Below are 23,909 nucleotides of genomic sequence, written 5' to 3' on the forward strand. Positions count from 1 at the left end.
CTGGGCCTCATTCCCCTCATCAGGAAGGGGAGGCCATTATGGCTGCCCCAGGCTTGCTCAAAGGGTCCAGTACAAGGAAGATAACAGAGGAGCCACGTCCACTACCCCTTCTCCCCTCCTACTGCTGCTCGTTGCCTGAGGCCTACCCCTGAGGGCCCCCCTGTGGGCATCCCTGGACATGCCTGCTTCCTCCTGGGGGCTGATCACTGTGCAGGGCGGGCATCTTCCTCTGGCTCCAGCTTCCTAGTCTCTCGCCCCATCCTGCCTCCTGCTAAATCAGGGAAAGGAACAGAATCTTTGAGCCCCCAAATTCCCTCTTACCTTATTCAAGTAAGATAATGAAACTCTGCTGTGAGCTCTATGAAATGGATTCACTCTGTACATGCAGGACAAACAGAATATTCTGTACTCACTGAAGGCAGAGGGTGGAATGTGCGACATCCCACACAGTTTTATATATAATATATAATAATAGGCATGTTAGAAAATTATGTCACACATATGGCATTTGAAATACAGTATTATCCTATATAAATTTGACTTAAAATTAATATATGAGCTATAATAGTCCACTTTACAATCTAATACATGAATTTTATTGGATAATTCAGAATATCTGTGATTGGGCAAGATTTGGGTAGCTCAGGGCTCTTTAAACAGCTATCCAGGGATATTGATTTTGTTTTCATTTGATAAAAATTTCCATCATAACTAGAGCCATAAAAATCATCCCATAGGGCCTCCCCGGTGGCACAGTGGTTGAGCGCTGAGTTGCAAAGCTGCCCGCAGCCTCTGCAGGGCCGGTTCGATCCCTGGCCACCGGGCGAGGGCCCCACATGGCGGGCAGACCTCTCCTGCCGCCCGCTGCTCCCTCAGCAGTGTACTTGGGTCCTTCTGCCTGCTCTGCTCCCCGCTCTGGCTCAGTGAATTCTCTCACTCTCCCGCGCTTCTGACTATACCCAGTGCTTGTATAAATAAATAAATAAATCTTAAAAAAAAAAATCATCCCATAGCTCAGCTCTTGGTGAGTGTCTTTGGGAAGAGAGGTTGCAAGAGGGAGGTGGCGGGCAGCATTCGCTTATCACTTTACACTGTTTACATGATCTAACCTTGCATTTGGATTGCTCTCTTCCCAGAAGTCAATGGGAGTGTATTAGTGATGTTTTTGTTTTGTTTTTGTTTTTTTTGTATGCTGTGTTAAAAGGCATCCTGAATGGATGTCTATAATATGCTACTTATAATGTACATTTATATATACAAATATATACCATATATATAAATGTACATATTTGCAGCCAGCCATCACCCAACTGGTACCTCTGGGCTGGAGCAAGTCCTCTGTCCTGAAATTGGGTAGAGCTGAGTCATGCAATTTTAATTCCTTGCACCTGGGCCTCATTCCCCTCCTCAGGAAGGGGAGGCCATAATGGCTGCCCCAGGCTTGCTCAAGGGGTCCAGCACAAGGAAGATAACAAACAAAGGAGTTACCCCCCCACCCTATCTCCTCCTCTGCTCCTGCTGCTCGATGCCTGAGTTCCAGGCCTACCTAATAAAATGTACATTTGTATATATAAATATATACAGTATATATTTTATGTGCATGATTTTAATAGTTTGTTCAGGCATAATAAACAAGATTTACCCATTTAAAATGAAGTCTAATATATGTGCATACCCACGAAATTATCATCACAATCAAGACAGTGAATCAAGGCAGTGACTATATCTACCCCAACAAATGTTCTCATGCCCCTTGGTAACCGCTTCTTCCCACTCTGTCCATCACATCCCAAACAACCACTGACAAGTTTTCTGTCACTGAAGATTATCTTGCATGTCTAGAATTTTCTATGAGTCCAATCATGCAGTATATACTTTTTCCTGTCTGACTTCATTCACTCTACACAGTTATTTCAATGTTAGCCATATTGTTCAATGTATCAGTAGTTTATTCCTTTTTATTGCTGAAGAGTTTTCCCTCTTAGGAATAGATCAAATTTGTTTGCAGTTTGGGCTTATTACAGACTGTTACAAATAAAGCTGCTATGAAACATTCAGTACAAGTCTTAGACTTTCTCCTGGGTAAACACCTGGAGCGGAATGGCTAGGTGATGCGGTAGAAGTATTTTAACTAAACTACCAAAGTGTTTTCCAAAGCGGTTATATCATTCACATCCCCACCAGCAATGTATGAGCACCTAGCTCCTGCCATCCTCACCTGTGAGGCCTTTTATCTTCATCAGGTGTGTAGGTGATCTCACGATAGTGTACAGTAGTATCTCATGATTTTATTTGTTTTTAAAGATTTATTTATTTCTGCATACAAGATCTGGGGTACTAGGCCAGAGACTGGGGAGCAGAACAGGCAAATTTTTACTGAAATATACTGCTCAGGGGAGTAGCGGGGAGACAGGAGAGGTCTGCTGCACCATGTGGGTCAGTAACCTGGTTGAGGATCAAACTTGTGCTGCAGTGGCTGCAGAGAGCTTCATAGTGCTGAGACTTCACCCCTTGAGCCACCGGGGAGGCCCAGGATCTCATGATTTTAATTTGCTTTTCCCTTGTGACTAGTGATGTCAAGTATTTTTCAGGAGCTTAGTTGTCATCCATATAACTTTTCTTGATGGAATATCTATCCAAATCTTTTATCTGCTTCAAATACTTTCACATTTTTAAAAAATTGGATTTTTTTTTCCAATATTGAAATTTAGGTTTCCTTACATACAGGAATTAAGGCCTTTATCCAATGTGTGATTGACAAATATTTTCTCCCTGTCTGTGACTTATCTTTTTATTCTTTTAATAGTGTCTTTTGAAGAGCAGACATTCTTCATTCTGACAGAATCAGTTAATCGATGAGTTTGTGTTTTAATAAACCTCAGCCCTCTGCTCTGTCTCTTTCGCTGCTCACGAAGAACACTTCAGTTAGTCTAGTCACCAAACGTGCAGGGCTCTCCCCAAAGCGAGCGAGTCTCTGGGGCACGAGTTGGGTGTGCTGCCATTTAACTCAATTCTGACAGTCTAGCTGGAGATAGTCTCAGGCCAAGGGCTGAAGCTAAGGGCTCAGTCCTGGGGGGCCTGTCCCCTCACTTCAGAGGCCAATCGTACGTAGTCCACAGTTTAGACACAATTTCTGTTCTACTTGGCTACAAATTTGAAGTTCTTACAACCTCCAACTTTGGACTGGATGTGAACTTGCTATAGAGTGGCTCTAGGACTCAGGGGAACATTTGCTTAGGTTACTGGGTTATTAAAGGATGTGGGCACAGCAAAGTGGAAAGATATACAAGTGAGATCTGGGAGGGTCTTGACCCAGGAGCTTCTGTGCCCATAGAGTTGGGGCGGGTCCTTCTCCTGGTCCATGGATGTGCTCGTGACCTGGACACTTCCTGTATTTGGGGGGATTTTTATGGAAGCTACATCATTAATGTGCTACATCATTAACTCCAGTTCTCAAGAGAATGGGGTGGGGCTTAAAAATTCAAGCTTCTAGGGCCTCCCTGGTGGCGGGGGGGTTGAGCACTGCACGATGAATCAATCTGCAGCCTCTGCAGCACGAGTTTGATCCCCGGCCAGGGGGCTACCCACATGGCGAGGCAGACCTCTCCTGACTTGCCCACTGCTCCCCTCAGCAGTATATTTCAGTCAGTCTGTCTGTTCTGTTCCCTACTCTGTCTCTGGTGAATCTTCTCACCCCCCTGCATCTCTGGCCTGTACCCCAGCTCTTCTATGCATAAATAAATAAATCTTTAAAAAAAAATTCAAGCTGCTAATCAAGGGCTGGTCTTTCCAGTCACCAGCACTTACCCATGAGCCCACCCAGAATTAGAACAAAAGACACAGCTATCACCCAGGAAATTACAAGGGTTTCAGGAGCCATGTCAGGAACCAGGGTCAAAGAGCAAACACTAGAACAAAAGGTGCTCCTGGTGCGCTTATCACTTAGGAAATTCCATGGGTTTTAGGGGCTCTGTGCCAAAAGCACAAGACCAGTTATATATTTCTTTTTTATATAAATTTATTTATTTATGCATCCAAAAACTGGGGTACAGGCCAGAGGTGCAGAGGATGAGAGAATTCACCAGAGACAGAGTGGGGAACAGAACAGGCAGACTGACCAAAGTACACTGCTGAGGGGAGCAGTGGGCGAGACAGGAGAGGTCTGCTGCGCCATGTGGGCTCCCTGGCCGGGGATCAAACTTGCGCTGTGGTGGCTGTACATGGCTTCACAGTGCTGTGCTTAATCCCTTGTTCCACCAGGGAGGCCCCTTATATATATATATATTTCTTATTGTAAATCATAATACCACAACTTGCTTTGCTAGAACATCTTGATCTAGTCCCAAGTCACAAAGGTTGTCCTCCATGTTTTCTTCTGGAAGTTTCATAGTTTTAAGTTTAGCCTTAGAGCTTTTCCTTTCAGATCATTTAAATCTGCAGTTAATTTTTGAATGAATTTTTCTTTATTGTGTGAGATATGGCTTGATATTCTTTTTGTTGTTTTTATACAAATATCCAATCGTTTTAGCAACATTTGTTGAAAAGATATCCAATTTCCACTGAATTTTCTTTGCATTTTTATTGAAAGTCAACTGAACCTATATATGGATCTATTTGCGGACTCTATCATGCTCTGCTGATGTTAGTATAATACTGTTTTGATGACTCTGAATTCATCAATTCTTGAATTCAGAAATGTAAACCCTCATTATCTTCCCAGTTTCTCAAAATTGCTCAGTTATTTTAGGTCCTTTTTGTTTGTATACAAATCTTATAATCAACTTGCTAACTTTTATTTTTATTTATTTATTTATTTTTTAATAATAAATTTTATTTTTATATTCCCCATACAGTTGCAACTCCCCCTTTCTGATCCCAATCCCTCCCCTCCCACCCCCCACCCCCCCAAAAGTGTCTCTGTTTCATAGTTTTTTGTTGATTCTGATTTTCACTTTCTTATAGTTATTCATTTTCCTGGTCCCTTATTTAAGTTTTCTAGATTCCTGCTATGAGTGAGACCATCCGGTATTTTTCTTTTTCTTTTTGGCTTATTTCGCTGAGCATGATCCCTTCCAGCGCCATCCATGTTGCTGCAAATTGCATGTGCTTATCTTTTTTGAATGCTGAGTAATATTCCATGGTGTATATGCACCACATCTTCTTGATCCAGTCATCTATTTTTGGGCATTTGGGTTGTTTCCAAAGCTTAGCTATTGTAAACAGTGCTGCTATAAACATAGGGGTGCAGGTGTTCTTTGGAATTGATGTTTCTGTGTCCTTTGGGTAAATACCTAGGAGTGGAATTGCTGGATCCTGTGGAAGCTCTATGTTTAGTAGGTCCAGATATCTCCACATAGCTCTCCATAGTGGTTGGACCAGTTTGCACTCCCACCAGCAGTGCAGGAGAGTTCCTTTTTCTCCACACCCTCGCCAGCATTTGTTGTTGCTAGTTTTTTTAATATGTGCCATTCTCACTGGTGTAAGATGGTATCTCATGGTAGTTTTGATTTGCATTTCCCTGATTACAAGTGATGTTGAACATTTTTTCATATGCCTGTTGGCCATTTGCATTTCCTCTTCAGAGAAGTTTCTTTTTAGCTCTTCTGCCCATTTTTTAACTGGATTATTTTCTTTGTTGTTGTTGAGTCTCATCAGCTCTTTGCAGATTTTTGTGATCAGTCCTTTATCATTAGTGTTGGGTGCAAAAATGTTCTCCTAGTTTGTGGGGTTTCTCTTTGTTTTTGTTATTGTCTCTTTTGCTGTGCAGAAGCTCTTTAATTTGATGTAGTCCCAGCTGTTGATCTTTGCCTTCACTATCTCTGCTTTGGGTGATGTGTCTGTAAAGATGTCTTTGATGTGCAAATCACGTAGTGTTTCGCCTATATTTCCTTCTATATATTTTATGGTTTCAGGTCTTATGTCTAGTTCTTTAATCCATTTTGAGTTGATTTTCGTGTATGGTGTGAGGTAGTGGTCAAGCTTCATTCTTTTGCATGTAGCGACCCAGTTTTCCCAGCACCATTTATTGAACAAACTTTCTTTGCTCCAATGCATAGTCTTTGCTCCTTTGTCAAAGATTAGTTGACCATAGATCTGTGGGTTTATTTCTGGATTTTCTATTCGATTCCATTGGTCTGTATGTCTGTTCTTGTTCCAATACCATGCAGTTTTGATTATTATGGCTTTGTAGTATAGTTTGAAGTCTGGGAGTGTGATGCCTCCATTCCCTTCTTTTTTTTTCAGGAGAGCTTTGGCTATTCGGGTTTTTTTGTGATTCCATATGAATTTCATCAATAATTGTTCTATTTCTTTGAAGACTTGGAATGCACTATCTTCTCTATAAGTGATTGGATTCAATTTGTTAAAATTTTGCTTAGAACTTTTGCATTTATTTTTATGAAAGATACTGTTCTGTAATTTTCTTGTTATATTCACAGGCGGGTTTGATAGAATCAGTATTTTGTCTATTCACCCATTTTGGGTGAATGCAAAGAGCAAGACTTAGAACCTCAGAGGGGGTTGAGCTTGTCACTGCACCCATAAAATTTTAGTTCCCAGGATACTTATCTCAAGGTTTTATAACATTTTATTTATAATAACATTCCAGATGAAGGGGGGAAAAAAGGAAATTCACCAAAATTTTAATAGCACTTTCTCCTGGATAGAATGAAGGGCCTCTAGACATTTGAGGGAAGTCCTCTAATGGAAAGGGAGATAGGAAAATAAACAAATAAAAAGTAGGTTTTTAGAGAAAAATAGTTGAAGGAAAGAACAAACTTTAAAGTTCTAAATATTCTCATAGTGATTAAAGAATAAATTGCAGCTGACTGGCAAGATGAAGATCAAACGAAAAAGGGACAGAGAACAAGATATAAATCATGGAAATTATTATCAGATAAATAAATGATCTTAATCTTATAAAGTGGGTGTATTAGCTTGCTAGGGCTTCCATAACGGAAAACCACAGCCTGGGTGGTTTAAACAACGGAAATGTGTTTCTCATAGCTCTGGAAGCTGAAAGACCAAGATCAAGATGTCAGAAGGTTTTCTTTCTACTGAAAGCTCAGTCCTTGACCTTGCAGATGGCCATCTGCTTGTCATGTTCTCACATGATATACACTCTTGGTGTCTCTTTTTACAAGGGCACAAGTCATACTGGATTAAGAACTGCCCCCATGACTTCATTTATTCTTAATTGACCTCCTTAAAGGTCCCTTCTCCAAATATAGTTGCACGGGGTGTTCAAGCTTCAACATATAAATTTGGAGGTGATAAAATTAGTTTATAGCAAATTAGTTTATAACAGTGGGGAATTAAAAAATTCTGTTGGTAGTGAATGGAAAAGAAATAAAGGCATGTATATTTATTTAAGGAATTTAATACTTGAGGGATTTAAAATACTGCAAACTATATTAGAGCATCTAGAGAAGCAAAAGGTGGAACTAGACTTGAATCTTCACTTTGGAGAGCAGAAAGTTGGAAGACAGTATTCTGAATTTTCAATTAAGAAGTAGTAGTGGCAGCACATGGTGCTGTCAGAATAGAAGAATTGAAATGTCTATGGCTCTGGCAGAGGCAGCTGGCTCAGGCTGGGAGTGCCCAGCACATGTGTGCCTAGCGCTGCCCAGATTGGCCAACAATGTAGTCAGGATGGCTAAGGGTGATCCCCCAAAACCAAAGGGCAAGATGTCTGCCCACATCTTTGTGCAGAAGGAACAGAAGAAGAGAAATCCAGAGGTCCCTGTCACTTTTGCAGGATTTTCCAAGAAATGCTTGGAGAGGTGGAAGGCAACATCTGAGAAGTCTGTATTCGGTGAGATGGCACAGGCTGATCGAGCAGCTTCTGCACCAGTGAAGGGAGGCAAGAAGGACTCTGATGCCCTCAAATGACCCCCGTCTAGATGCTCCCTGTTCTGTTTAGAAAGCTGCCCCAAGATCAAACCCATGACTTGTGATCTCCATCAAGACCTGGAAGTCAAGCTGAGCGAGATGTGGAATAACTCAAGTGCCTGTGCCAGGCAACCTCACATCAGTGAGCCCAGGAGCTGAAGGGGGACTTTGAGGGGGACGTCAGGATTGTAAGTCAAGGGGAAGTTTCATGGTGCAAAGTGCCTTCCCACAGTTGCCTGGAAAAAGGTGGAGAGCAAGATGAAGATGGCCGGGAGGAAGAAAGGGAAGAAGAGAAACAGGAGGAGGAGGAATAGACAAATGGTTCCCCTTTCTCCTGGTGAACCGCAGTGTGGGGCTGCGCTGGTGGACAGCCCCTCTGTCTGGGCATCTGGCCTCCTCACCAGGTCTCCTCGCGCTGCTGCTTCCCGACCACTGCAGCTGGGAATTCAGGCCTCCTGAAGCGGCCATGGATATCCAGAGCTCCTGCAACTGTATCAAATCTGTACATATTTCCCAACATTTTTTTTTTTGGAAAAAAAAAGACAAATTTTAATTGCATGCACACAGAGGCTCATACATAAAATAATGGAACCTGCCCCTGGTTACCCCAGTGTTCTTATGTAATCTCTAGAAGGTGGGCAATGCATTAAACAGAGCAAAGAAATTTGCAATTGAAAGATAAAGGAATTTCACAGGATTTATCTACATATGCCCCTGGAAACAGATCTTACAAGTCCTAGTCCTGGGTAATGAGGCTATAAGGCTTTTTCCTACCTTCTAATCCACCAGAGACATTTCCTAATTTTAGGGAGATATAATTAGACAAGCCATCATTCTTAGATCTTCCGTCTCAATCAGCAAGACACTTCGGCTCATCCAGTGGTGACCACACTTTGACTCCAACAAAGCCATGATAAAGAAATTGAGCATTAATTTTTAGACACTTAATGGAGTGTCAATGAATAATGTTTGAGTATGAGGTCTCAAATTTGTGTTTTTAACAGATAATCAAAGAAAAAGTGTAAAGATTGGCAGTAGGAAGACCCATTAAAAGTCTTTAGAAAATAATCTAGGCTAGGGCCTCCTTGGTGGTGCAAGGGGTTAAGACACAACCTTTGAAGCAATCCACAGTCATCACAGCACGAGTTCGATCCCCAGCTGGCCAGGGAGCTACCCACATGGAGCAGCAGACGTCTCCTGACTCGCCCTCTGCTCCCCTCAGTAGGGTATTTCAGTCAATATGCCTGTTCTGTTCCCCGCTCTGTCTCTGGGGAATCCTCTCACACCCCTCACCTCTGGCCTGTTCCCCAGTTCTTGTATGCATAAATAAATAAATATTTAAAAAAAATAGTCTAAGCCAGATATGTTAAGGGCCTAGACTATGTCCCAACATTTTTAAAACTGAAAAGGGGTTGCTCCCCTGTCCTCCTGAATCCGTGCACTGTGCTGTTGGCATGACAAAGCATTTCAAGTTGTTTTCTGGCATTTTCTTTTTTTAATTGGTCAGGTGGCGTTAGCTAGATGGTCGCTGGCTAGGAATGCCAAATAAGCAACTAGGTGTATCATATTTTGTAGCTAGGACAGACCCAGGTAAACTTTCCATGCTGCCTGTGTGAGGGTGAGGGTGAGGCCGTGGGGATGGCCCGGGTGCAGGGCCAGAGCGCGGGGCCACGTGGTGAGGCACCCATTCGGCTTCAGACTGTCTTGATTTTGCAAAGACTGAGGTGGCATTCTGCTCCCTTCCTAGCTGCCAGCACAGGGGGAGGGCACAGCTGGCCTGAGAAATGCTTGGATGTTTTTTAGTTCAGACCCATAATTTTAAACTGTTTTTGAACAAAGTGCAGAACTCTCATTGTCAGCCAAGCAGACAGCCACTGGCCAATCAGAGTTCACGAACCTTCTGTGCTACACAACTTGCCACATTCTGTTACTTTTTGGTATGTTTAGAATCCTGAAATGTTTTTGAAGTTACATAAACAGTATTACATTTTTCAAAAGGTAAATAAAAGTTCAAAGTGGTTTTCCTTGGCAGGTGTTAGAGAGCTGAGAAACATGCTTTCTGTCTTGTTATGAACCTCTCCTGACAATTTTAGCCACATTCGTGTATTTGACTTAAAAAAATAAGCAAAAGCAAAAAAAACTCCAAAAAACAAAAACTGTGGCTTCCCCATCTGCTGTATTTATTTCCCTCCACTTTGGCCCTTCTTCAATATTCCAAATATAGCCACCATTTTGGAAATCCAGGCAGGAACTCCAAGTCAGCTCTCACTCCGCCTTTCTAGCTTCTCTTCTGTCCTCGCTGGCTTTATCTATGTGCGTGATTATTTCCACAATCAGACTGCAGGTTGTTTTGAAGACTTATCTATGGCTCACCTCCAATGCCTGGAACAATAACCTGGTACATGTACATGCTCTGGGGCTATTTGCTTGATAAATACAGATTGTGTTATCCCTTTGAGCAATTTTGCTCAGAATCTCATCATCAATCCTCTTCGAGTCCTTGAAACCTGTGCAACAAGAGTCTTATCAGCGTCATTTTAAAACAAAATGCCTATTATATATGTTTATTTCCATTATGCATTTACAAAAGTGATTCTAGAAAATGCTATTGGAAATGCCTGGAAAAGGCCTCCCTCCTTTCGCTGAAATGTAAGACTCTCAAGCTTATCTGTATCTTCTGTTCCACTCATTCATCTATTGATTTGTCCTCAATGGGCTCTATTATTTGCAAAGCTCTTCATAAATGCATGATTGTGAAAATCATGTTTGTATGCTCAAGATTATAAAATGCCTTCAAATCTGGAGGTCAAGGTTGTTATATCAGTATAGAATTTGAGAGGCTATACAGGTGACTTTGCCTTGACAAAATCCATAGGTTTGCTGAACACTAAGCCAGAAATTAATTTTTTTTTTATCAAATAGATCATCTTCCCTCATTGCTTCTGATCTTAAAGTATCTTCTTTAGGTCTCCCAATAACATACTCTCTTTCCAAGTTGCGGACTGTTTCTTCTCTGCGCTTTGCTCACCACCTCTGTCCTTTAATGCTGAAGTTTCCCAGGGATTCCTCTATCACATTACACTTTTCTTTTTTCTTTTTCTTTTTAAAGATTTATTCATTTATTTATACAAGCACTAGGTACAGTCAGAAGTGCGGGAGGGTGAGAGAATTCACCAGAGCCAGAGTGGAGAGCAGAACAGGCAGAGTGATGAAGTACACTGCTGAGGGGAGCAGCGGGCGGCAGGAGAGGTCTGCGCGCCATGTGGGACCCTCGCCTGACAGCTGGGGATCGAACCAGCATTGCAGAGGCTGCGGGCAGCATCACAACCCCGTGCTCAACCAGGGGAGGCCCCACATTACACTTTTCTTAACTGAGATCACCAATTCCATGTCTCTAAAGGCTATCTGTTACACACACACACACACACACACACACACCAACTTTCATTTTGCTTCTATATCTAATATAGAGATATAGATATCTATATATCTAGAGTTAAAAACTAAATTCCTCATCTTCCCTCCTCAAAAGCAATCCCCTCTAGTTTCCGTATCTCAGTCAATGGCACTTTCAACCACTCCATTACACACAGCCGGCCTCTGCCTAACACTGCGGCTTCTCCCTCCTTTTCATCCTCCACATCCAATCTATTACCAAATATTATTTACTCTAACTCTTAGATGTGTCGCATATTCATATTCTTCCTCATGTCTTTTCGTTTAGACTACCATCGTTTCTTGCCTTAATGGAAGCAACAGCCTTCTAATAAGTGTCCTTTAATTTTTGCTTCTTTACAATCCCTTTAACAAACAGGTTAAAGTGATATTTTAGACTATAAATCAAATCACATTAATCCTTAATGTCCTCTCAGTAATGTTTCGTGTCCAAAACCTTCATGTGGCCTATCAGGATTGAATGCTAAGGCCTCTTCCTTCTCCAGTTTTATCTTGAACTGCTAATATCCTTAGTCACTACCCATTAGCCCCTCTTAGAGGCCCTGATTTTCCTGTCTAATTTCTTTATACTTAGAAAATCCAAGTTGGCAGGGACTGTGTCTTTCTTGTTCTCACTTATATCCCAGGCCCAGGTGAGTGTAAATGGTCAATAGTAATTGCTACATAAACGAGTGAATGTTATTTAGCACTGCACATCTGCTACTTGTTACCTGGCTAAATCTTACTTATCTTTTCAGTCTACAATCACTTCAACAAAGTCTTTTGATGACTACCACTCACCTTAGTCTTCCCTCCAGACACTCAGACATCCTCGCCACCCTCCCAGACACTCGTTGTGTGGTATAGGGGTGAACAGTAATCTTGGTTGGACCAAACTCCCAGCCTCCTATTCCTCTCATCAACATGAATCCCCCTCAGAGACATTCCTGTCTGGACATGCCTTAGGGTCAGATTGCTCCATGGCTGTACACCATGTTCCCTGGTGTGTAGAGAAAGCGTGTGTGGAGCAGAAGACAACCAAGAGAGAGAGAGAGATGGGGCATTGGAACAAAGACAGAGAGCTCAGACAGGAAGCTGGTTTCTGGGTCTCATCATTTAGTCTTGAGGGCTTCTCCAAGCATGAATTGTCAACAATTTCTTGCTCCTATAGGAGTGTAGGGTAAGGTAAAAAATCAGGCTTTTCTGCCGTCCCGTCATCAGGATAGATGAGGGAACCCTGTGATCCTGAATGCATGCCTGATGGCGGGCACCTGAAGTGGGTACACCTGCGCTAAGACTGTGCTTTTTTTTAAGGGCGGCGTCAATGGGACGCCAGCGCCAGCAGCAGAAGTTGAAAGAGAAGCCGAGAGAGAAGCAAGAGAAGCAGAAGCTGAGACAAGGCCAGAGAGCCCAGATAGAATGAAGACTTGCTGGGGGCTGGGAGGCCTGCCAGCCTCCTGGCCCCCCAGCACCCTTACCTGCTGTGTACCAGGTAAATCCCAATAAAGAAACCTGCAAAACCACTGAAGACTCTGACTCCTTTACCCGGTCTGCTGGATCAGAAAACCTGCACTGTGTCCTGTCCTGCCTTTACAAGGAGCAACAAAATAAGTCAGTCCAATGACTCTTCAATCAATTTCTCCTTTTCCCTTAAACTAGTTCAAATTGGGTTTCTGTTATTTCTAATTCATAATTGAAACACTCCTGATTAGAACACACTCCTTGACCTCCCAGTCTAATGAGGCCCTCCTGTTATAGTCCTTAAAACACCCTATGCCTTTCCTTCATGGCCCTTAACAGGATTTATAAGTGTGTGCTCATTTGTATGTTTAGTTGTCTTATTTGACTCCCCATGGATGATAGAGATCTTATTTATTTTGTTCATTACTTTTTATATAGCACACAGTAGAGGGTTTTCTAAGCATGACTACTTTCTAATAAGCACTCAATAAATATTTGTAGAATTATTGACTTTGTGGTTGACTAAATATGAAGAGGGACCAGACAGGGAGGAGGCTTAGGATGGATCCATGGTTTCTGGCTTCACTGAGAGGGTGGAGGAGAATATCACTGCCTTGTATTGGGAACACATGAAGAGGAAGAAATGTAAGGGGTGAAGAACATGAGTTGTGTTTTGGACATGAGTTTGGGGTGCCCATGTATCTATGGTACTGACAGGCTTTCTAACAAATAGGGGGTCTGTCTCCAGTTTAGAATAGAGGTATGGAGTATAGATCTGATTCAGAAGGATTTAGATAATAGGGAACTCTGAAAGTTTTGGGGAAAGATGATATCCTCTAGGAAACACAGAACATGGGCTTGGCCTGATGACTGAGGGCTCTGAGGATCACCCCTTCAGGTTGGCCTAGATCCAGAGCTGCCTGCTGGTCCTGAGCACCTGCTAATTCCCGGCTTCCACAGTGTCACATGAACCAAGAGGCTTAGTGGCAGGTTTTTGGGATTCTCTGGGAAGAAAGAGGTGTGAGGCTGAGACCAACAGCCCAGACCTGTCTGGCAGATGAATGTCCTCTAGAGTATGGTGGCACTGCACATCTGCTCAGAATCATATGTTCTCCACCAGGGACTACAGCATCTGATATGTGCAGGAACCCTTCATACTGTCCCACATGGGATCCTCTGTAACATTTAACCTTCTGAGATATGAACTATGATTCTCATCTTATAGAAGAAGAATCAGAGGCTTGAGAAGGTAAATGATTAGCTGTGGATCCAACATCAGGACCATATTCAGGTCACATAACTCAGCAACATGACCTTCCCACACTCCAGGCTTCTTCATCACAGAGACCCTCTGGAGAGGGAGGGCAGATCAGCTGCACAGTAGCTGTAGGAATAAAAGGCCCCAGAGAGCAAAGGCAGAAGCCTGCACATTAATTGATGGTGTGTTCTTGCCAGGCCCACTTCTCCAAGGAGAATGAGATCAAGGTCAGCAGATTTATCTCATGCTGGAATCTCTCCCTTTGGTGCGATCAGTTGATCTGTGACTCTCGCTGGGTGAATGGCCTTCTCTGTAGCTTTCCAGGTTTCTCCCTGCCCCTGGGAAAAGCAGCACCTCCAGGAGTCTCCCCAGTTGCCCTGGGAAGGTCCTGGCAAACAGAGGCCCAGCAAGCCAAGCTGAGTGGCATTGGGGCTTCTTCTAATTCTGGGAGCAGAATCACTCATCTGGAGCAGCAGAGTTTCTGGAAATTTAAAAGCAAAAGACCAAACTGAAAAAAATCCTCTTAAAAGAAAAAACAAATTTTGGAAATATGAGTTGGCTTTCAAGTACTTTTTGAATGTCATTGTTGATCTCAAGGCATTGTATTAATTTAGAATCATAAAACATGTTATAAATCAGATTGTTTCAAAATTTATCACATCTGGTATATTTGGAGACAAGCAGGCCTGGGGGAAAAAGGGGAAAAATACGGAAGAGACCAGGGGTTCCCCACATCTTCCCTTGAGTTTTCCAAGAAAACAAAACTTATTCTCAGAAAAATAATCCACCTCAGATTTTATTCTATCTAACTCTTACTGTTCACAAAAGCATCTCCCCTAGTCAATACCTGCCTACCATGTATTTCCACACTGGAGGTAATAGAGTATGATCCTTATGCCTTCCCCCCGAAACTAGGGCCCATCAGGCCAAGAGGCCTTCACTGCCTGAGAGCCACCACACCCTAACCAATGCCTTTTCCAGAAACAAAGAGGGTGGAGTCCCAGACATAAACGCCAATCTAAATTTCTTTTTAAAAAAAAAAAAATTTATTTATACATACAAAAACTGGAGTACAGGCTAGAGTTGTAGGGGGCAAGAGGACCCACCAGAGACAGAGTGGGGAACAGACCAGGCAGATCTACTGAAATACGCTGCTGAGGGGAGCAGCGGGCGAGTCAGGAGAGATCTACTGTGCCATGTGGGTCAGCTCCCTGTCCGGGGATAGAACTCACACTACAGTGGCTGCGGCTAGCCTCATAGGTTGCATCTCAACCCCTTGCACCACCACGGAAGCCCCCAAATCTAAATTTCTAACTAAGGCACACGTGCAGATAAGTCTCCTAGGGCATCCTCATGCCTGTTTTATAGACTCATAATTTAACAAACTTTCATGTGGTTTCTGCCCTGGTAGGAAACAAACTAAAGGATGGAGATACAAAGCTGACCATTCACTAGTGTTTTCCCTAGAGAATTTCATAGGCCAGGGGGAGACACCAACGAGCAAATCCATGAAGCACAGGGAGCTTCTCTGTGCATGAATAGAGAAAGAAGTAATCAGGGAAGGCTTCCTGGAGAAGGGCCACCTGAACTATGGCCAGGTGAACCAAAAGAAATTAACCAAGAGGGGGAGGGAAGGAGAAATATTTCAGGTGGAGGGAGCAGCACTTGCAAAGAACCAAAATGAGGTTGAAGAGGAAGGTAATTAACCCAGAATGAAAGAATTGCATTGTTGGATTTTAGCAGGAGCCAGCAAATGTTTTCTGTAAAGAAATATGTATTTTAGTTTTCGGTGGGGAATCATAATATCTGTCGCAACCACTAAGCTCTGCCACCATAGTGTAAAAATAGCCATAAACAACATGTAAATGAATGAGCATGATTATGCTCCAAAAAAACTTTGCCAAAACAGGTGATTGGACAGATTTGGCCTGGGGGTCTATAGCTTCTGACCCCTGCTAGAAATCACAATCACCCAGAAATGGGCTGACCAATTCATCCCAACGTGCCCAGGACTTCCCCAACATCAGCACTAAAAATTTCCTATCCTGGAAAACCTCCTAGCCCTAGGCAAACTGGACAGTTGGTCACCTTGCCTAGGAGGCAAGTTTAAAAATACAGAATGCCGATTCCACACCTGCCTCAATGAATGGAGATCAACATGGGGCTACCGGTGACGGGGCACGCAGGTAGGCAAGAAAGCAGTCAGGTTTATAAGTCAGAAGGTTCATTCTCAAGACAGGAATATTTAAGTACCCAAATATTCCCACACTAACGGCTGAGAACTTGGTCAACATGGCCCGTTGAGAGGCTAGTTCAGCCCCGCAGCAGCACCTGGCCTGAGGTTAGACATTAACCCGGTTACATAAGCATTTTTTCTCTAAGTAATTACTGCCCAGTCGGGATAGAGGAGGGTCCACCAAATGCAGCTGTATTTTTCCCTTGGCCAGACATTGGCAGAGTGGACCAGAGGAGCCTCCTTCCTGCTCCCCTACAAAGCAAGCTCCCTAGGCCAAAAAAGGGGAGCATCACTGCTGTCTGCAGCAGCCACACCCAAAGCAAAGCTCCGCAAGCAACGAAGAGGGGAGGAAGTCCTGGGCGGGAGTCACAATCTCCATTTCCAGCTAAGGCACATGTACAGATAAAGAAAATAAGCAAAGGGGAAGATAAAGTTTTGAGCCCAGATGTCCATTTTTGGAAGCGTTTCATGGTCAGCCCTTATCAGCGATAGCTCTGAAAAACTTGGCCTGCAATTTTCCCTTCTGAAGCAACAGGTGTTTGACTTCTGTTCAGAAATGGCAACTGTTTGATTTGGGCAAACAAAGAGTTTGCACTAAAAGGACTAATAGTACTCTCTTTACTTTCCTTAATCAATCTCTCTTTAATTTAGCTTCATCACCATGGGAGAATTTTCCACTGCATTGCAAATAGCGCTTCCTAGCTTCTGGACTACTGCTTTCCAAAACAGGTGGGTCTTCCTCTGAAAACGTTAATCTATGAACACCCAAGCCCACAGAGCCAATAACTTGAATCACATAAAGGCTCTCGACATTTAAAATAGGTGGTCCTTTGTATCTTGCTAGTTTTTGAACTATTAGACACATGAACTCTGGCTAGCGTTCTGGTTCTTGCTGAATGGAGAGCATTAAGAAAGGAAGACTAAATATTGTATAAGCCACAGGGAATTAAGTAGTCTTGGAGTACTAGGCAGCAGAGCTTGGTGACTGAGATATAAAAGTATAAAACACTGTAGTCAGATTATCTGAAACCAATCTGACTTCAATAAACTGCAAAAGAAATGGCTTTTCAATCAAACCATCTCCATTGGAAACTCTGTTTTTGCTTCTCACTGGCTGGTTAACTTATCACTGACTTACCCATGTCTCAGTTTCCTCTTCTGTGAACTTGATGTGCTAATAATAGTTGCTCCTGGGATTGTTGTGAGGATATAATATGCTAATGTAGGTCAAGTGCTCACGCAGTACACGTATAACACATGTCAGCGACACTGTTACTCCAAACTGGCCAACACGCCTACAGGCCCATGGCCACTCATTAGTGAAGCGGGGGCAGGGTTTGATCTCCACAGCCTTTTAATTACTTACCAGTTCTCTGCCACATGTAGAAAAATAAAAAGGAAGGGAGGGCAGGACTGTCTGAGCACAAAATCTCACTCCCAGGACAGTCCTTTGCAAAATGGCTGCATGTCTGGAGGCTCCATCAACAAGATGGGGCATCTATTTTATAATAAATGGAGAGAGAAACAGAAGAGATTTTGTGAGGCTGTAGCACACCCGAGCCAGAAACAGAACGTCAACAACATTCTCCTAGTCTACTTTAAAAGCCAATTGAGAAGCTAAGATATTGGGCATTATAAGGAGGCATGAGCTCTGTCTGACCTCCTTGCTGAATATCTTATTGTTCTAGCAGGACAATATCTGATAAGGGTCAAACCTACCCACTGGCATTTTTATTGTGTAGAATGTGAATTATTAGCAAAGGGAATAATACCCAGGATGTAATTTTTACTGTCAAAGAAGAATGGGCTGATGCTATGATAACGGGAGCAACTGGAGGAGGAAAGACCACGTAACCGCTCAAGTTCAATCTCAAGGGGCAGGAGTCAGTCATGTCCCAGCACCCTGAATAGTGGTGACTCTTGGGGACTTCTATAACCACAAGCTGCACCCACAATGGTGAAACTAGTAAGATTGTTGCTGGTGGGGTTCATTTATTCCAGTTGTTATCAAAACCTACCACCTTCCAAGTTGGGGAGACAGGAATCTTTTTTAAAAGCCAGGAGGAGGGGTACATCCTGCCAGGGGCCCCACAGATCTCAGACTGTGTATGGAAATAGCATCAGCTATACAACTTTGATATATTTCCAGAGCTGCTAAGGTGGGCATGTGCACAGGTTCCTAGGAGAACCTTCCAGAGGCGCCTGGCCAGAGGGGTTCAGAGAAAGCTCCCCAAGGTAAGTGGTAACTGCATTGAGCTCTGAAGACTGTGTATGTAGGTAAGACAAGCAGGTAAGAAAGAGGCTCTCTTATGAAGAAATACAATGTCCCTAAGTGCTCTATAATTTCTCTAAACTGAGCTGGAATTACAGAGTAGAGAGAGATGGATGCTGGAGACCAGAATGAGGTCATGGTGGGTCCAGTATGAAGAGAGCCACGCGCCAGGGCTGTGTCCATGAGACAGATGCCCTCCTGCCGGCCCAGAGGGCCTCCAGACAAGTTTGAATCCAAAACAATGAAACGGTCTAACTTATATTTTAGATCTGTGGTGTTGACCTAAATAAAAGAAAATAAACTTAAAGTGGTTACAGCAGGGATGAAGAAGGGAGGCAGGTAAATCAGACAAAAGGGGTCAGTTAGATGGTGAAGGACAGAAGGTGACTTTTAGGGTGAACTTAGTGTAGTCTACCCAAATGCTGATTGCTCCTGACACACACCTGAAGCTTTCATACTGTTATAGTGCAATGCTCCTTCAATGAAGAACCTTTTTTTTAGTGCTGGAGGTGTGACAAAGGGGACGACAATGAACTCTGTGAGGTAGGGGGAGAGGGTTTGTCAGGGTAGCCTCCCCAAGAGAGCAGAGTCCTAAAGGATGCATGGGGGGCTGCCAGGAGTTGGGGAGGAAGCATGTGCACCTGTACCTGGAGGGCAGGTACAGGAAAGGCAGGAGACGATGACCAAACACTGGTGTGCAGTAAATGTGTGGGTAGCTGCTGAGGGAGAGACAGTGGTGGCTTTCTCCCCAGGGCGCACCAGGGGGTGGGGGTGGCAGGTGTCCTCCTGCGTGTCCTTCCCAGTACTGCCACCTAGTGGCCACAGGTTGAGTCCCGTTCCCTGGAGAGAAGCCTACTAGGTGGTGTTGATTTTAGAGTTGAACAAACTGTGGACTTGTGACAGGCCCACGTGACTGCTCCAGGAACGCACAGCTTGTAAGAGCCGGGCTGGAGCAGATCCAAGCTCTCCTGACTGTGGACCAGGTCTGAGGTGACCGGGGGTACCCCCTGTCACACTTGGGCTCAGGCCGACTTACAGATGCCCAGTGAAATGCTCCTTGGCTACTTGGTGGGCTGGGGGCACTTTTAGTCAGAAAGAATGTGGGACTGAGAGAGAGAGAAAAGAAGAGGAGGTATTCTCCCCAGCTGACGCTCAGAGGACCAGCCCCCCAACCTGTCTGCAGACCCTGAGGAAAGCCTGCCAGGGATGCTCTGGGGATGGAGAGAAACAGTGGACCTCAGGCATCAGGAAGCACCATATCCAAGAGAGCAGAGAGGGCTTTGGCCCTGTCTTGTCTGAGGAATGGATGGGTCGCGGGGAGAGCCCCAGGGGCACAAGTGAAGGGAATAACTTGGGGACAAAAGGTCTTGGAAACCCCCGTCAGCTGTTGAATGTCTAAAATGGTACATTCAAGCAGGATTCTCTGTTCAAACCAACCATTTACATCAACATGTTTCAGAAGCCCATCTGGGGTGACAGAATCCACGGTTTCAACCTGCTCTGTGACAAACCCATGCCACCAGCTCTCCTGATTCAACTTCACAGGTCACAGTGTGCATATGAACAAATGTGTTTTATACCTAACATCTAACACAGGACAGATTTTTAAGACTTTGCCATAAAAAATCATAGAACAATGAGACCAATAAGATCGACACAGTCAAAATAAAATAGAAACTAGATAGTGAGGAGGTAGGAGATGAAAATCTAGATATTAAATAACAGCTTTTAGCCAGAGGATGAGAGGTTGGGCCCAGCCTTGGATCCCAGCATCCATCAGTGAGAGAGAAATGAATGCCACTTGTTGAGCCCTGACTGGGCACTTCCCATCGAAAAATTCCTGCAGTTGTTTTTGGATGTCCTATGCTTGAGACTGGGCAGCATGGCCAGGGATCAAAGCCCTGGAACCTTCCCTTGCAGCCATCCAACTGAATTCACAGAGGGAGGCAGAGATGAAGGGAGGAGAGGCTGGGGGCTGCTTCTGATTAGCCTGCATCTTCTGCCAAAGCGAGACGTCCTCTTTCTGTGGACAATTAAATGGTTCTCACAGACCCGCCATCTGGGCTCAGCAAAGTGCGGAGCGGCTGCTATCCCTTCACCCTACCCCACCCTGGCTCGGGGATGAGGCCAGTGAGATTCCGAATATCTAGTACTTTCCTCACTTCCCAGCCTCCCTCCCCTCCTGGAATGGCTGCTGCTAACCCAGGCTTACCCTCCTTCTCCTCTCGGCAGAGAAAACCAGCCAGGAGCACAGCCCTCTCTCGCAGCGCTTCTGAAGAGGGACAGAGAGTGACGTGTCACCGTGACAAACCTAGGGACTGGCGGTTCCAAAGATGGGAGCAACATCAACTTCCCTAATCATTCCCAAAGAAGTTCTGGGGAAAGTGAAGACTTGACTCAGGCATGGTTTGTAGGAGAAACTCATAACTTGCTGTTGTTGTTATGGTTGCTGCTGTTTCGTGGCCTGCCATGTGGGTTGAGACAGAAGCCAGCGGAGACAGGCTCAGACAACACCAAGGGGATGGCACGTCTTCCTTGCCGGGTCTTTCCAGGCCTCGTCCACCTCATTGACAGCCCCCAGGTCCATTCTTAGTCAACATTCACTTTGCTGACCTCCTGCATAACAGGCACCTGCTTTGATCTGACCCATCTCCTGAACAGGACGGAGAGGCAGCCAGGAAAACAGAGCTGTTAGATTTATAGAGGGTGCATGAGACTAGGGAGCGGAGGTGTGAAGAGAAACCTCGGAGCCTCTTAAAGGGTGCAGATGAGTCTTCCTGTGAGAGAAGGAGAGAAGTGCAAGAAAACAAAATAAATTGCTTTTTAGTTAAAAACTATAGTATACTTTTGTTATACACAATGCTTCCTCCTAAAAAAAAAAATCTCGTTTGATCCTTAAAATGAGTCGTTTTAGGGGCCTCCCTTGTGGCGCAGCGGTTGAGTGCAGCACTGTGAAGCTGTCCGCAGCCTCTGCGGTGCCAGTTCAATTCCCGGCCGTCCAGGGAGATTACCACATGGTGAGGCAGACCTTTCCTGTCTCGCCGGCTGCTCCCCTCAGCAGTTTATTTCAGTCCTTCTGCCTGTTCTGCTCCCCGCTCTGTCTCTGGTGGATTCTCTCACCCTCCCGCGCCTCTGGCCTGTACTCCAGTGCTTGTATAAATAAATAAATCTTTGGGGGAAAAATGAGTCTCTTTGGGTAGGGAAGGAAAGCATTATAGTCCTGGCCCACAGCAGATACTTCACTAAAAGTGTCCATGTGAATCAGCCTCCCAGTTAGAGCTGAGGATATGGAGGCACCACACACACACACAAAATCTTTGCCAAAAGTCACAGAGCTGGAAGCAGGGAGTTAGGATTGAAACCCTCTCTGACTCCAAATGCAAAGTGTATCCTACATCAGTGGATTTCAACATAAGGCCATAGACCCCTGAGTCCTTTCTCTCTCTCTCTGTTCTGGTACAAACATTTTTCCGCATCAAGATTTAAATAATCATTATAATAGGTAATAGGTGGTTATTATCCTACCCATGAATCCATGATATTATCCCATCCAATCATCATTCTTCCATTCATTAAGAAAAAGAATAAGCAGGATACAATATCAAATACAAAACAAAGGTTAACAACCACAATGTTCAACACGTTTTGTTAAATAAATTGCTTTTGTTTTTTATATTGTGTTATTTTGTATTGAGGTAATGTTGGTTTACAAACTGCATACTATTCAGAAGTATAGCTTCATGCCTCCTCAAATCATGTTTCTGTACCACACCCACCACCAAAGCACCAATAATCCCTCACCGTAGTCCGTCGTACCCCCGCCCCATTTGCCACTGACCTAGAGGCCTCTGGTGTCCTTTTGATGGTACATGTTCTCCAAGGGAGGTTTCACATGTTGTGTTTATTTTGTTGATAACTTTCAAATTAATCACTGTGTATTCTGGGTCACCCTGATGGCAAGTCCACACAGGATTTGGGGCCTGCATCTATGTGTGTTTGCACACCAGTCAGAAACCCTGTGGTGTCCACCTTGAATTGCTAATGAGGAAACAGGGAAAAATAAATTTAATGCAGAATAAAGTTTTGTCATTACACAGAGCAAAGTGCCCACTATAAGAACCAAGATTCCACAATACTCTGAACAGGGAAAAGTAGAAGTAGCACAATAGTAATAAAGGCATGATGAATGCAAGAGAGTCAATACCATAGCTGTAATTAACATACTTATATTGCCAGTGACAATTTAATGTTTGCCAAACAACATCATTAGTCACATTAAATCAACCCAAACTGATTTAAACAACGAAGGGAAATGTTTTGGGTTACATAACTTGAAAACCCCATGGTATTTTGTCACAGGATCAATTCGACCAGGATGCCAATGCCATTTCTCTGCAGTGCGCTTGGCTATGACTCCGTGCCTGCTTTGACTGAAGCCTAATTTCAAATAGTCTGCTAGCCATAACTGGATAATATGCTCCTTTAGTCACAGTCAGGGAAGAAAGAGAAAGCCTCATTATTTACATCCAGGGAAGGGACTGTTGCTTTCTTACATGCAAATGAATGAGAAGAAAAAAAAAAAAACTAAGAAAGCAATCCATTTATAATCGTATCAAAAAAGAATTAAATATCTAAGAATAAAATTAACACAGGAAGTAAAGGACTTATACCAGGAAAACTATAAGCTACTATTAAAAGTGATAGAACAAGACATAAAAGGATAGAAAGATAACCCATATTCATGGATGAGGAGAATTAATATAGTTAAAATTACCATTTTACAAAAAAATGATATACAGATTTAATGCAATCCTGATTAAAATTGCAAATATATTTTTCAAGAAAATACAACAAAAAATACTAAAACTTACAATGAAACACACAAAAAATTCCAAATAACTAATGCAATCTTGAGAATAAAGAAGAAAACTGGAGGCATTGATTTTGAACTATACTATAAAACAACAATAATTAAATTGGTATGGTATTAGAATAAAAATAGACAAATATATCAATGGAATAGGATTGAAGGTCTAGAAATAAATCCACATATACTCCAGACCTACTTTACAACAAAGGAGATGCAACCATACAATGGAGAAAGAAAAATCTCTTCAACAAAAAACATTAGGAAGACTGGATGTACACATATAAAAGAATGAAACTGGATAACTCCTTATTGCACTCACACATACAAATTCAAAATGCATTAAAGACTTGGACATAAGAAAAATAAAAACAAAAATAGACCATTGGGACTACATCAAATTAAAGAATTTTTAAACAGTGATAGAAAATATTAGCAGATTTTAAAAAAAAAAACAGCCTACTGAATGGGAGAAGATATTTACACATCA

The sequence above is a fragment of the Talpa europaea genome, assembly GCF_964194135.1.
Source record: "Talpa europaea genome assembly, chromosome: 9".
NCBI lineage: Eukaryota > Metazoa > Chordata > Mammalia > Eulipotyphla > Talpidae > Talpa > Talpa europaea.